A 14,164-nucleotide genomic window follows, 5' to 3' on the forward strand; every position below is an offset into this window, starting at 1 on the left:
GCAGATGAAATATCTGATCGTCGCCATAGAATACTTCACTAAGTGGATAGAGGCAGAGCCCGTGGCACAAATCACTGCGCATAAGGTACAACATTTTGTGTGGAGAAACATCGTGTGTCGCTTTGGCGTACCCAGGCGCCTGATATCTGACAACGGGACCCAGTTCGCCAGTCAGCAGTTGAGAAATCTGTGCGCTGAAGTGGGAATCAAGCAAGTGTTCGCGTCGGTCGAACACCCCCAGACCAATGGACAAGTAGAGTAAGCAAACAGAGTTCTGCTGAGGGGGTTAAAAAGAAGGTTAAAGAAGGCCAAAGGGGCGTGGGCGGAAGAGGTGCCAAGGATTGTATGGGCATACCACACCACGCCCCAATCCTCTAATATGGAGACGCCGTTCAGTTTGGTGTACGGGTCGCACGCGATGATTCCAGTAGAAATACACGAAAGCTCACCGCGTTTTCAAAACTTTGTGGTGGAGGAATCTAATGAGGAAAGACGGGTAAACCTGTATCTGCTAGAAGAGGCCAGGGAAGAAGCTAGAATAAAAGCTGAAGCGATGAAGAGAAGAGTGGAGCGGCAATATAGCTCTAAAGTAAAGCCACGACAGTTTCAGGTGGGCGACCTGGTGATGAGGAAAGCTCACCCTTACGAGTTGGAGAATAAGCTGTCTCCCAAGTGGACCGGGCCCTTCAGAGTTACTGAGGCTAAGGGCAACGGTTCGTACAACCTGGAGACTTTAGATGGAGGCCCTATCCCGCGCAGTTGGAATGCAGCCAACTTAAAATTTTATTTCAGTTGACCTATGTAAGCAGCATGTAACAATTTAGTTGAAGGGGATGCTCTTTTTCCCTTTCAGGGGTTTTTTAATGAGGTCACCCTAATAAATGGAAAAACCAGTTGAGAAAAAGAGGTGCCTTGGTTTTCAGCCTTTATCTTTCCTTGTTAGAAGTAACGTGATGCGCCGCCTAGGCCATGGTGTCGCCAAGGAAGAAGGCGTCGCCTAGGTCTTGGCGTCGCCCAGAAAGAAGGCGTCGCCCAAGTAAAAGCATGCATCGTTGGCAGAACGAGACGAAAGGAAAGCGCGCGGTATATGAAGCATATGCAAAGTAAAGTGGCGTTGTAAAGAATTATGATATTGAAAAGTGGTTGTTACAAGCAATGTTCAGTACAAACGGAGCAAACGCTACAAATCATGCAAAAACACAAACGGCCCACTTCTCAGCGCTCATCAGAGTCATCACTGGAGGAAGGCGAAGCCCCTTTTCCAGCCCGCAGCGCTCGAGTAAGTCGTGCCCTCTTTTCTTGGCCTATTTTCGAACCTGCACAAAGGGAAAAGATGTGTTAGAGACACCATGAAGGAAGACAGGCACAGTTAGAAAGGAACGAAGGCCGAAGTCGCCTAAGGCAGTGGTTCTTACTTATGTACTTCTCAAGAGTCCTGGCGTTGGACTCCAAGCTGATCACCGTAGCAGAGTCAAAACCTCCCGCCTCAGCAAGAATCCGGCAAGCTATTTGATCACTTGGAGCCAGATTCTTGAGGGGTTTGGCTTTGAGGACCTTTTCCTCTCTCACCCAGTACAACGGAAACCCATCGAGGGCGTCGGGAACAAGATCAGTACAGCAGAACTTGAAGAACCGGCCTTTCCACCCCGTGAACGAGCTTTGGAAGGGTGTGAAGAGAACTCTTCCGGGAACATTGCTGAGAGTTACCCAGAGGTTGTGTCTCTGTCTCTTCACCTCAAAAAAGTGAAGAAAGAGGTCAACCGAGGGTGCACAACCCAGAAACCCAAAGAGGACATCGAAGGCCTTGACAAAGGCCCAGCTGTTGGGATATAACTGGGCTGGAGCCACGTTGATCTCCGTCAGCAGTTCCTTCTCGAACCGGGAGAAGGGTAAGCGCACCCCGATGGTCTTGAATACCACCTGGTAAAAGTAAAAGAAAGGGACCCCGTCGTTCGCTCGTTCGTCTCCACACACTGGCTCCCCCAGAGGGCAAGGGAGCACAGCGATGTCGTCATCGTGCCTCCTCGCGAAGGCCCGGTGGTCGTAAGAACACAACTCCCCTTTGTGTTCCCGTACGGCCCTGGTGGAGAGCAAGCATGAACACTCATCAAGAAGTTCGCTCGAGGCCCAAGGGTACAAGTATTTGGGACGGACCCTGGAGGAAGCATCGTGAGAAGACATTCTTTAACAAGATCAGGATGGCTGGAAATGCAAGAGTTGAGCGAGGGGAGCGGTTAGAACAGCCCTTCGACAGAGAAGAAAGGGTGCAAGAAGAAAGAACGCAAGTAGGTTATGAAGAGTGAGAAAATGATGAAGATAGTTTCAGAGCTTGAAGAGTTAAATAAAGCGGTTAGAGCGCCAAACGACGTGAATGGATGCACCGCACGATTGATACACGTGGCAAAAGATGAAAGGATGATGCTGGCACCACTGGTTTACATCAGAAAATGTCCCGTGAACAGAATATCCAATGGTACGATCCGCCGTCGAAAATGAGTCAGGGGCATAGCAGGAGTCAGGGCTTGATGAACTGACCAAATGTCCCACAAACCATACAAGTAGCGCCACGTGGATCAAGTCGAATGACAGAAGGTCCCATCAGCTATACAAGGAGCGCCACGTGGATGGCACAGACAAAGCCTTGGGCTCTTCGCTGTTATCAAGCGTTGACCAAGGCAAGAGTTAAGGTCAATGTCGAGGTAAAGGTAACGCCCGAGGCGTTGCCAGGAAGGACGTAAAGGGCGACGACAGACGAGAAGTCGCGGGCGTCGCCAACCCAAATACCGATTGGCGTTACCTCCCCGATACCCCCAGGTAGGAAAGACTGAGGAGGGAGAAGAAATCAGAGAAAGGCAAAGTTAGTTGCAGGCGTCGCCTTCCCCGATACCCACAGGTAGGAAAGACTGTGGAGGGAGACGAGACCGTCAAACGCCAGCGAGTCACCGGCAGGGTGTTCCCCGATACCTATGGGCAGGAAAGACCATGGAGGGAACAAAAACCCCACAGCACTCAGCGTTTCAGACACCCGGGGACGATACGGTGCTGCTTTAGCAGGCCTCTCCTTAGGCGTGGGCGCCGAGCGTTAAAAGATCAAAGAAAGAGCCTTTCGGTATCAGAGACGTCCCGTGGACGATACGGCGCCACTTAGTGAGCCTCTCCATGGGCATAAGGGTTGGCGAGCGACCTTACCCAATCATACCAAACCGCCCAACGAAGTGTGAGAAACGGGCAGAACACAGATAAAATAATTGAAGCGTATGAAGGGAAAAGATGAGAACGAGATCGCATGGGCAGAATCGTATGTGAAAAAGAAATAAAGACAACCATGCGAATGTCCCAAATCAGTAACAAGAGTGCGGATAGTTCAAAGAATTACAAGTTTTGGCAGATAAAATTAAAAAGCGAAGGTAAAGAATGAAGAGTTAAGCTTGAAGAGGAAGGTGGCGGATGAGGGGCAGCAGTTCAGTCGTTCAAATCCATGGGCACGACCTTCCCGTCGACTACGTGGTGTGTGGGGTCGCAGTTCGAAAGGTTGACGCCAGGATTCTCGCAGGACGCCTGGGACAGGGCCTCTTGGAACCCCTCCTCGAAGGTGCCCGCCATCTCCTGGATAAGGGACTTTTTCTCCTTCTCCAGTTCCTCAATGGCGGCGTCTCCAGAGGCCACCTGCTTCTCCAGAGCCTCTTTCTCCACACGAAGCCGGCTAACCTCGACCTGCAGTTTGTCGTAGTCAACTCGGAGAAGGTCCATAGCTTTGGCCTGCGTGGCCATTTCCTCCTCCATCCGTTCCACCTTGGCAGCCTGTTCACAGCAACGGTCCTTCAGGTCTTTGTGAGTTTCTGCAACCGTTTTGACCACTTCCTGAAGACCCGCCACCTATACTTGGAGAGCAACTTCACGAGCGTAGAAGTCAGCCTGGAGCTCCAAGGCCTCTGCCAGTTTCCTCTCAGTTTCTGCCCTGGACTCTTGTGCTTGTTTCAGGGAGGAACAATAAGCCTCGTTCTGGCGTCCCAGGATCCTCATCTCCTCCTCCAGGGTAGTTGCCTTCGTTTCCAAGGCCTGGGAGCCGGGGAAGCAGTGGTTTCTGGCGGCGGCAGAGGCGGCGCAGATTCAGCACCTTCGCCCCTTTCCTCTTAGAGAATCATAGGAGGGAGTGAGGTTGCGCTTGGAGGGTTGTCCATAAAGGAGTTCCCTCCCTGTGGCGACGTCTCTACCAGAAGAGGAACCCGCGCGGATTTTCTCCTTCTGAAGGGCGCCACACCCTCCGATTCCTCATCGTCTGACAGAATCTCCAAAACCCTTTTTCCCTTGTCAAGGGGGGGTGGAGCCGGTGACGAGGCCGCAGCCAGGGGAACAGCGGCGATAGGCGAAGGAGAGTTGGGGGTTGGAAGCAAGTCAGAGCCAGATGGAGACGTCGGAGATGGGCTAGAAGCAGCTTCAGCGGTGACTGGAGGCAGCGGTATCGGAGTCGGTGGGAGAATCGGATTGGCAACAGGGCTGGAGGAGACGCCTGCCTTGGCGGCACGAGCCTCCTTCAGTGCTTTCGCCAACATTATTCTTTTGGAAGCGCCCATCACCGATCCTACATCAAGACAGGCCAAACAACAAGGATTAGCACTAGAGCGGTTATGTGGATTCACAATACAGGAAGAGATGCGAAATGCAAGTAACATTGTACAGTGAAAAATGGTAATGCAGATAACCATAGCAACTAATGCATCATAAATCGCCAAGAGCAGATACCGAAGTATGTAGAAAGCCCATGGGCATTGAATTCGTTTGCGATGAGCTTGGCGGTATCGAAGACTATCCCCAGTCCCGCCAAGGCTTTGCATATATCCCGGTCAGGCGGGGCAAGTTCGTCCAGAGCCAAGGGCTTCATAGTTATGGGTTTGTCTGTCCAGTACAGGGGAAAGCCCTCTAGAATGGTAGGATCGCGCTTGGTCACGCGTACCTTGAAAAATTTCCCCTTCCAGCCTTTGAACGAATTCTGGAAGAGAGTCAGGATGATGCGCCCGGCGATGCCAGAAAAGCTCATCCAGAGACTTTTCCCTTGCTTTTTTACCTCGAAGAAGTGAAGGAAAACATCCACAGAGGAGGGAACACCTAGATAGCCGCAGAGAATTTGGAACCCCCTCACGAAAGCCCAACTGTTGGGATGGAGTTGGGCGGGAGCAGTGTTTATCTCTGTCAGTAGCTCTTTTTCGAAGGGAGTTAGGGGCAGACGCAGGCCCACCCTTTTGAGCACCATCTGATAGAGGAAGAAGAAAGCGCATCCCCCAGTATCCCGTGAGTCCGCGCAAATGGGCATCCCAGGTCGCACTCGGCTTACCAGGACTTGGGAGTCATGACTTTTGTGGAAAGCATTGAAGTTATAGAGAGCAGGGTCCCCCCTGTGGGCCTCCACGTCCTCAACGGAGTTCAGGAGGGAGCATTTGTCCAGAAGTTCGTCGGGGCCCAGTCATATTCGCCCTTATAATGAGACTTGGGGAGCGGGGGAGGCGCGGTGGTCTTGGTTTTTGCCATCAACGCCAATGCTGAAGATCAAAAGAGAAAGAAAGGGTTCAGAGAAAAGGGGTTTGGAGAGAAGAAAAGGGGAAAATGGAAGAACCCTAGGAGCGCCCTACCCGCAAGAGAACGAAGGGAAGCGAAAGGAACAACGAGGCATACAAACAATATCTAGAGAAGTACGAGAACAACAACAGTCCCAGGCAGTTTCCTATAATGCGACAACAGTGAAGAGTTGAGAGTGCGCGAAACCATACCTTTGCTGTTGAAGTGGAGGCGGTAGGAGAGCGCAGGAAGGGGAGAATCGCAATTGCAGAGAGAAGAGGTTTTGGAGGCGATGAACAGGGCAAAGTAGCAGAGTGAATGAATGTAACAGTAGGGTGAGCGCGGGGTTTGGAGTAACTTAAACGTTACATTTCACGACTCAAGAAGCACCAACTAAGGGCCGTAGGATTGGGCCACGCGTCAGAGGGTCGATTGCCCAGGGGAAGTGCAAGGGTCTCTAAAGGAGGGCCACGCGATGGGCCACGTGGCGCGCGATCAAGGGTAGCCCAAAAGGTGTAATCATCCCCATTTCAGGGAATGTCCAATCGCTCATTAAGAATACCCCTGCGGTTCAGAAAATGTCGCGTCAGTAATTCGAAAATTTGCAGAGTCAGCAGAGAATGACACGTCATCGGGAAGGCACGTGGATGGCGGGGGCAAGGCTTTAGTCTTTGCGCTGAAGACAAGACTTCGGCTTAAGACTGGGGGGCTTGTGTACCGTCCCGTATCAGGGCGTTGATTAAGTCAAGGTCAAAGTCAACGACTGGAGAGTCAAAGTCAACTCAAGGTGTCGCCCAGGTGTAGAGACGCCAAGAGGAAGCGTCGCCAAGGCAGGACAAGGCGTCGCCAAGGCAAGGCGTCGCCTGGGTGGAGGCGTCGCCAAGGCAAGGCGTCGCCTGGGTGGAGGCGTCGCCAAGGCAAGGCGTCGCCTGAGTAGAGGCGTCGCCCAACCAGGGCGTCGCCAGATCAAACGGTGTAAAGGCAAGGCAACCGCGGTGTGGTTCCCCGATACCCATGGGTAGGAAAGACCATGGAGGGAGCGACGTCGTGGGAAAGCCTCAGGACCTGATATCTCGGGAAAGTGATAAAGAGAAGGAAAAGGTGGCTTCAAGGCCATAGTAATAGTACCAGTGAAGGGCAGCCTAACTCGTGAAGTACCCCTGCCGCCCCAAAGACGCCTTCGGGACAGATACGACCCAAGAGGAAGATCACGCCCAGGATAACCGGGTGCAGGGTGCGAGAGGAAGGCAGATACGCTCTCAGAGTAAGTGGCTAGATACTTGGGGGCATGAGTTGGCACCCAAAAAGCCACCCCTAGCGCAGTAGCACTTCCAGGCAGGAGGACCCACACGTAGAAACGTCCCCAGATGGGCAGAATCGCCCACAGATGGGGTCATGGCGTCGTGAGGCCCTCCACGTGTACGACAGCCATGCCAGAATGGAAACACCCTCTAGTCAGGTGCCAGGTAATTAAAGATATTCAATACAGTTTCCCTTTCGAGCATTCTGGTACTATTAGAGCTCTGAAGCGTTTCAACGTCTTAAATGCGCTACGTTTCGTAATTAAGCGCTTTAAAGAGTGTGTTACGTTAGAAAGTAAAAGCGCTTTAAGGCGCTTTAAATGCTGGGCAGTTTAAATAGCGCTGAGAATGTCGGAAAAAGGGTTGGAACCTTTGGCAAACTAAGGAGAAACTCTTTTGGTTGCTTGCCCGTGCTTTAAGGTTACGTACAAGTGACTGGAGAATATTTTTGTAAAAAGGAGACAACACACACACAGATACACAGTTCTTTTACCACCTTCAGAGTGCCACACGCGGTGCTCAGATACGTGGGTGGACAGTTTTTTGGTGTTTCTTGCTGGCTGACTTGAGCGTCGGAGTGCAAACGGCCGCTAGGGCGCCTCTTTGTCCTTTTTTTTTTGCAGGAATTCACAGGCAATCAGTGGGAAGGAGTCCCTAGCTGACGGTTGAGGTCGCGCACGAAGACGTCCTGGTCAACCGGACGGAACAGGAAGTATGGGTGGCCCTTCTCTCCGCTTGCCGATACGAATCGAGACAGGGCGGCCATCCGCCCCGTGAGTTGCTGCACCTCCTTCACATTGGCGAGGCTCCTCATTGCAAAAATGGCGGCGCACTTCTCGGGGTTAGCCTCAATTCCCCTCTCTGACAGGAGAAACCCCAGAGATTTCCCTGCTTCTACACCAAAAACGCACTTTTCACAATTCAGTTTTAGCTTGTACCTGGCTATTGTGATGAACAACTCTTCCAAGTCTGTGACGTGCTTGTCTTTCTCCAGGGATGTCACGACCATGTCGTCGACATATGCCTGCACATTCCTTCCGAGCACGGGCGCGAGCACCTTGTCCATCAGCCTTTGGTATGTGGCTCCTGCATTCTTCAACCCGAAGGGCATTACCTTGTAGCAATAACATGACCTTTCCGTCATGAAGGCGGTCTTCTCTTCGTCCATGGGGTGCACTTTGATTTGGTTGTACCCCGAGAAGGCATCCAGAAAACTGAGCAGCTTGCACCCTGATGCACTGTCTACTAGGGCGTCTATGCTTGGCAAAGGGTAAGAGTCCTTCAGGCAGGCCTTGTTCAGGTCTGTAAAGTCAATGCACATTCGCCATTTTCCGCTGCTCTTCTTGACCAGGACAACATTAGCTAGCCATTCTGGATATTGGATTTCCCTGATGTGGCCCGCTGCAAGTAGTTTTTGTGTCTCTTCTTTGATCGCCTGTCTCTTCTCCTCATTGAATTTTCTTCTTCTTTGGCGGATGGGCCTGACTTGGGGGTCCATTGCCAAACGATGGCACAAAAAATCGGGGTCGATCCTCGGCATATCTGAAGCAGCCCACGCAAACGCATCCAAGTTTCTACTTATTACCTCGGCGATCTTGATGGAGATCAAGCTCAAGAGGACATGGAAGCCAATCAACAAGATCAAGAAGAGGTGGAGGCACAAATGGAGGACGCCCATGGAGGTCAAAGTCCACCTCAAAGGATTACAAGAAGCATGTTCAAAGCTTTGGGAGCTAGAGGACATTTATTTTCTCTTTTTGTAATTTCTTTAGTTGAAGGTGCTTAGAGGGAAACATTAGAAACCTCTTTTGTTTTAGCATCTTTTAGGCTTTAGTTAGGAGCTTTAGGAGGGGGGGTGTATTAGTAGATAGTTGTAGGTGTAGTTTTTGGGAGGTGTCATAGTAGAAAAAGGTCACACCTCCCATGTGACTTGTTTTTGGTGGGAATTTCAAATGAGTTTATTTGAAATTTCCCACCTATTTTTCAGCACCTTAGGCTATAAATAGAGGTGCTTCCTTTGTAAAATTCAGATTGGAATTAATCTAAGAAAACTCTACTCAAATTTTGAGTGAACTTTGGAGAGCTTTGAGCCTTCTTCTCTAGTCTTATCTTGATGGATCACTGGAGTCCTCAAGTGGCGGCATCACTCTCATCTAGGAGCATTCCAAACTTCTAGTGGCGAGATCATCCAACATTCTTCCATCTTCATGAGCACTCTCTTCTCCTTCCTTTCTTCTCTTTCTATTGTTTTTGTTAGCTTGTGTTCTTGAGTTTTGGTTTGGTGTTCTTGCTGTTTTTTATGAGTTTTGGTTCAGCAGTTTTATAATTCTGTCCATTCATCTTGTTCCTTTGCTTTTCTTACTCTTTTGTTCGGTTCAATTTGACTAAAATTGGTTCATCCAAATGAGTTTGGGATTTGGTACTAGTTTTTGGTGAGTTCTTGTCTTAGAACAATGATCCAACTCTAAGAAAAGTGCCTCTGTAATGTCCAACTCAAGGTGATTCCTAAGAAGGTCAAGAACCTTTCTCTATATGGCTAGTGGAATCACATCAGATCTGGTCTTGCGTCTTGCTATCCAGGGTTCTTCCCAACTTAAACACCTTACCGCTGATCTCCTTCTCGAGCCATTCCTCTACTGGCTGAGGTTTCCTCTCGTTGGCGATCAGTGCCCTCGCGATACCGGTTTCTCTGGCGGTCTCCGAGCAGTTTCTCTCCGACCTCGCCTCTACATTCCCCATCGGCACATCGCCCTCGGCGACCACCTCTAACGCCGCATCCGAAACTCGCCGGGGTTCGCGCTCCGGCTCCACGCCAGGGGGAGGCATTGTGGTTACGTGGCACACAGACCTCTTGTTCTTGAGGCTGTTTTCGTAACACTTCTTCGCCTCCTTCTGGTCGGAGCAAATAGTGATGATCATACCCTCCATAGACGGCAGCTTGACCTTCATGTGCCTTGTCGAAGGCACAATTCCTGTTCTGTTGAGCGTTGGCCTTCCCAGCAGTATGTTGTACGCTGACGGGGCGTTTACAACAAGATACCTGATCTTCTCCGTTCGTGAGGCCAAGCCGTCAGTGAAAGTCATCCTCAGCTCGATATACCCCCTCACCTCCATTGGGTCACAGGCAAAACCGTACAAGCAGCCCCCATATGGTCTTAGTTGATCAGGGGACAGTTGTAACTTCTCAAAAGTTGGCCAAAACATCACATCTGCTGAGCTTCCTTGGTCGACCAGCACCCGGTGGACGGTCCTTCCCGCCGTGACAAGCGAGATCACAATAGGGTCATTGTCGTGAGGCACCACGTCCCTGAGGTCCCCCTTGGTGAACGTGATGTCCACGTCGGGCGAGTGATCCTCAAAGACTTCCACTGACATTATCGACCTCGCGTACCTCTTTCGTTGCGACGCTGTGCACCCCCCACCGGAGTATCCGCCTGCTATGGTGTGGATCTCGCCGTGAATAGGCACCTCGTGTTGTTGCCCTCCGCTGCTCGCCGGTTGAGACCCTGATGCTTGGTCCGCTTGCTTCTCTAGCAAGTAATCCTTCAGGAAACCACATTTGACCAGCTCGGCGAGCTGGTGTCCCAGAGCCAAACACGAGTTGATAGAGTGGCCAAAACTCTTGTGGAACTCGCACCATGCGTCTGGCGTTGGTCCCAAAATCTTCTCCGCCATTTTCTCAGGCACTTTGAGCCTGGCAGCTATGTTTGGGATGGCGATCAAATCAGCCAAACCCATCCCAAACTCATACCTCGGGGGGCGATTACTCTCCCTGGGGCGCCCTGGTCCCTTGCTCTTATTTTTCTTAGGGTCGTAAGGATGGCGCGTCCTTTGATCCCTCTTTCCCGCCGCCGCCTCCATTACCTTCTGCGGTCGTACCCTTGCTTGGGTGCGCGGCTTAGTTGGGGCCACGTTTCCCCTCTTCTCGGTGACCTCGCTCTCGGTGGCGATGTGAGCCACAGCACGTCGCCAGATTTCGGCGAACGTGGCGGGGTGGCTCCTGATGAGCGACTCACTAAAAGGCCCGGGTAACACGCCCTTTTTGAAGGCGTGCACGAACATCTCTTCGTCCTTTCCTGGCAAACGGACTATCCGAGCTCCGAATCTGTTCAGGAAATCCTTCAAGGACTCCCCTTGGTACTGCCTTATATCAAACAAGTCGTAAGACACCAAAGGTGGCGCCTTATTCACTATGTATTGCTCAACAAACATCTTGGAAAACTGTTGGAACGTGGTAATGTGGCCAGTGGGTATACTGACGAACCAGTCCAACGCCATTCCGCTCAAAGTGCTCATGAACACCTTACAATACATCGCGTCTGAGCCCCCTGAGAGCATCATCTGAGTATGAAACGCCGTGAGATGAGCTTCAGGGTCCTCCACCCCAGTCAAAGACGCTTTCACTGACACAGTGTTAGCCGGGACCACCGAGTCCATGATCTCTTGGGAGAATGGCATAGGGAAGCTGCGTGGTGGGGATGGGGGTGCAGATCTGTCCCCTGCCGCACGCTCCTCCCGCTCCTGAAGGGCTTTGCGCAGCTCTTCGTTGATCCGGTTGAGCTCTTCGTTCCTTGCTTGCGAGGCCACCAGCACCTCGTGCATCCTTTCCTGCTCAGAACGCGATGCAGCCACGTTCTCCTGCAGCGTCCTCATCATGTCCATCACTTGCGTCATGGACACAGCATCTTCGTCTGTTGATGGCGCAAATGAACTGGAGCATGTTGTCCTTATCCTTCCTCAGCAAACTCAGCAGCTCAAAGAACTCCAAACAAACGGTGAAAACTCCAGGAGTCGACTGCGATAGCGAGCAGTCGAACAGAAAACACTCAAAGCACCACAAACACAAACTATGGCTGGGAATCACCTTTTATACGGCCCCACGGTGGGCGCCAGATGATCCTGCCGGTTGACTTAGCGCAAGAGCGTTGCCTCATCACGATCTTCCTCACCAGCTTGACACCAGGTGCCCTCCAAGTCCACTCCACAGGTAGCCTCCCTGAGAACCTGAAAAACACACAGTGGCGCCTCTGCGGCCGGTGGCGCTCCGACGCTCAAGTCAATGACAAGAACACCCAAAAACTAAGAGAGAATATGCTCTGTAGGACCGTACTGTAGAAACATAACCCTAGCAGTATCCACCGTAATGAAAAATGTACCTCTGCAAATTCTGTTAAGGTTACCTTTATAGCTAGGTTTCTTCTCTCTCCAGGCCGTTATGCTTTTGGACGCGTGGCTCGCATCCAGCCCTGCACGTGTCGCCATCTGGGCTGGGATAGCAGGTAGCGCCCAGCCCTACACGTGTCGTCATCTGAGCTAAGGCAACTTGAGCGTCATTTCTCCATTGCTCCCAACCCTACACGTGTCATCATCTGGATTGGGGCAACTTGAACGTCATTCTTGTGTAGTAACCAGCCGCACAGCTAAGTCCTGAACTCAAGGAGCAACCTAGCACATAATGCGCTGTGAAACACCACCCGACAAGGCGAGTATCGGATGCAACAAAGTGCATCATCTCTGTGATATCGCTCATCGCGAATGGCACCCTCCTTACTGCTACGCCATGCATGTTCTAGCTGGGGAAATCTTGCCACCAACAAATGTCCACTCTGGGAATCCTGTCGCTGATGAGCAAGGTGTTCCCTCCAACCCACTTGACCTTCATGCCCCATGCTGGTGCCACAATCGTCTTACTGAACTTACACGCTTGAAATTACCCTTCTGAGCCTTTAACAGCTTTAACTAAGTTTGCTGGGAGATCCGGCGATGTGCTCCTTGTGGCGGCGTGTAAACCACCCGATCTCCTAGCATTCCTGGGCGATCTCCGATCATCCGTTCTCCTAGCACTCTCATACGGCGACTGCGACGTAACTCTGGTGACCGTCGGTTACGCACACTAGAGATCGGAGATCGCCAATTCAGCGATCGGCGACTATGCCCACTTTTGAACCATTCATCTTTTCTAACCTACGCGTTCCATTGAGCACGCCCCACCCGAGCACGTGCAAGACACGTCATCACGCCTGATGACCTGATCGGTACAACAAGCAAGATAGATTTTCAAAGTCATTTTCGAAACTGCCAGAAAAATAACCGATTGGACTGTCGAAACAACCGATTGTTACATGCTTCTACTGCATGAAAAGAGGCCATTATGTCAGATTCTGTAAAATCAGAAAATATGTTGTTCCTAGGGGCTTTATGAAGTGGATTCCCAAGTGTAGTAAAGGTTCAAATGATGAATGTATACCAAATGGACCCACATTCATAAGGGGACCAAATCTTTGTACTTGAAAATCTTCTTTGTAGGAAAACTTGGAGGAGAGCATGCAATAATGGTACCTGGACAGTGGGTGCTCCAAGCACATGACTGAGGACAAATCAAAGTTTTTTAGCATCTCCTTTAAGCAAGAAGGGCACGTTATCTATGGGGACAACAACAAGGGGAGGATTCTTGGGAGAGGATCCATAGAAAACAAAGATAGGTCATTCATGATATTCTCTATGTAGATGGATTAAAGCACAATCTGCTGAGCATTAGTCAATTGTGTGACAAAGCATATCAGGTTATCTTCAAAACAAACTCCTGTGAAATTTTTCTTCCCAACACAAAAGTGGTCATGTTAATTGGTAAGAGAATCAATAATGTTTATCTTCTAGATATCTCTTCACCTTGTTCAATTGGTTGTCTTCTATCCAAGCATGATGAGTCTTGGCTTTGGCATAGAAGAATTGCTCACATCCACATGAATCACTTGAACAAGTTAATTTCTAAAGATCTTGTGATTGGGCTACCAAAGCTCAAGTTTGAGAAGGACCATATTTGTGAAGCTTGCCAAAAAGGGAAACAAGTGAAAAACTCTTTTAAAATAAAAAATGTTGTTTCCTCTTTAAAACCTTTTGAGCTACTTCACATGGATATTTTTGGACCTTCAAGAACCATGAGCCTTGGTGGAAACTACTATGCTTTTGTTATTGTCGATAATTTTTCTAGGTTCACTTGGACTCTCTTCTTCGAATCAAAAAGTGATGCCTTTTCTGCACTCAAGAAGCTTGCAAGAAGATTGCAAAATACAAAGAATAGCAACATAGGCTTAATAAGAAGTGATCACGGAGGTGAATTCCAAAATGAAAAGTTCAGCAAGTTTTGTGAAAAGATGGGAATTCTGCATAATTTCTCTGCTCCAAGGACTCCACAACAGAATGGTGTGGTGGAAAGGAAGAACGGGTCCCTTGAAGAGCTATCTAGAACAATGCTAAGTGAATCTTCTCTTCCTAAGTATTTTTGGGTTGATGCAGTTAGCACTTCTTGT

Source organism: Phaseolus vulgaris, chromosome 8 (genome assembly GCF_051622355.1).
Source record: "Phaseolus vulgaris cultivar YP4 chromosome 8, ASM5162235v1, whole genome shotgun sequence".
Taxonomy (NCBI): Eukaryota; Viridiplantae; Streptophyta; class Magnoliopsida; order Fabales; family Fabaceae; genus Phaseolus; species Phaseolus vulgaris.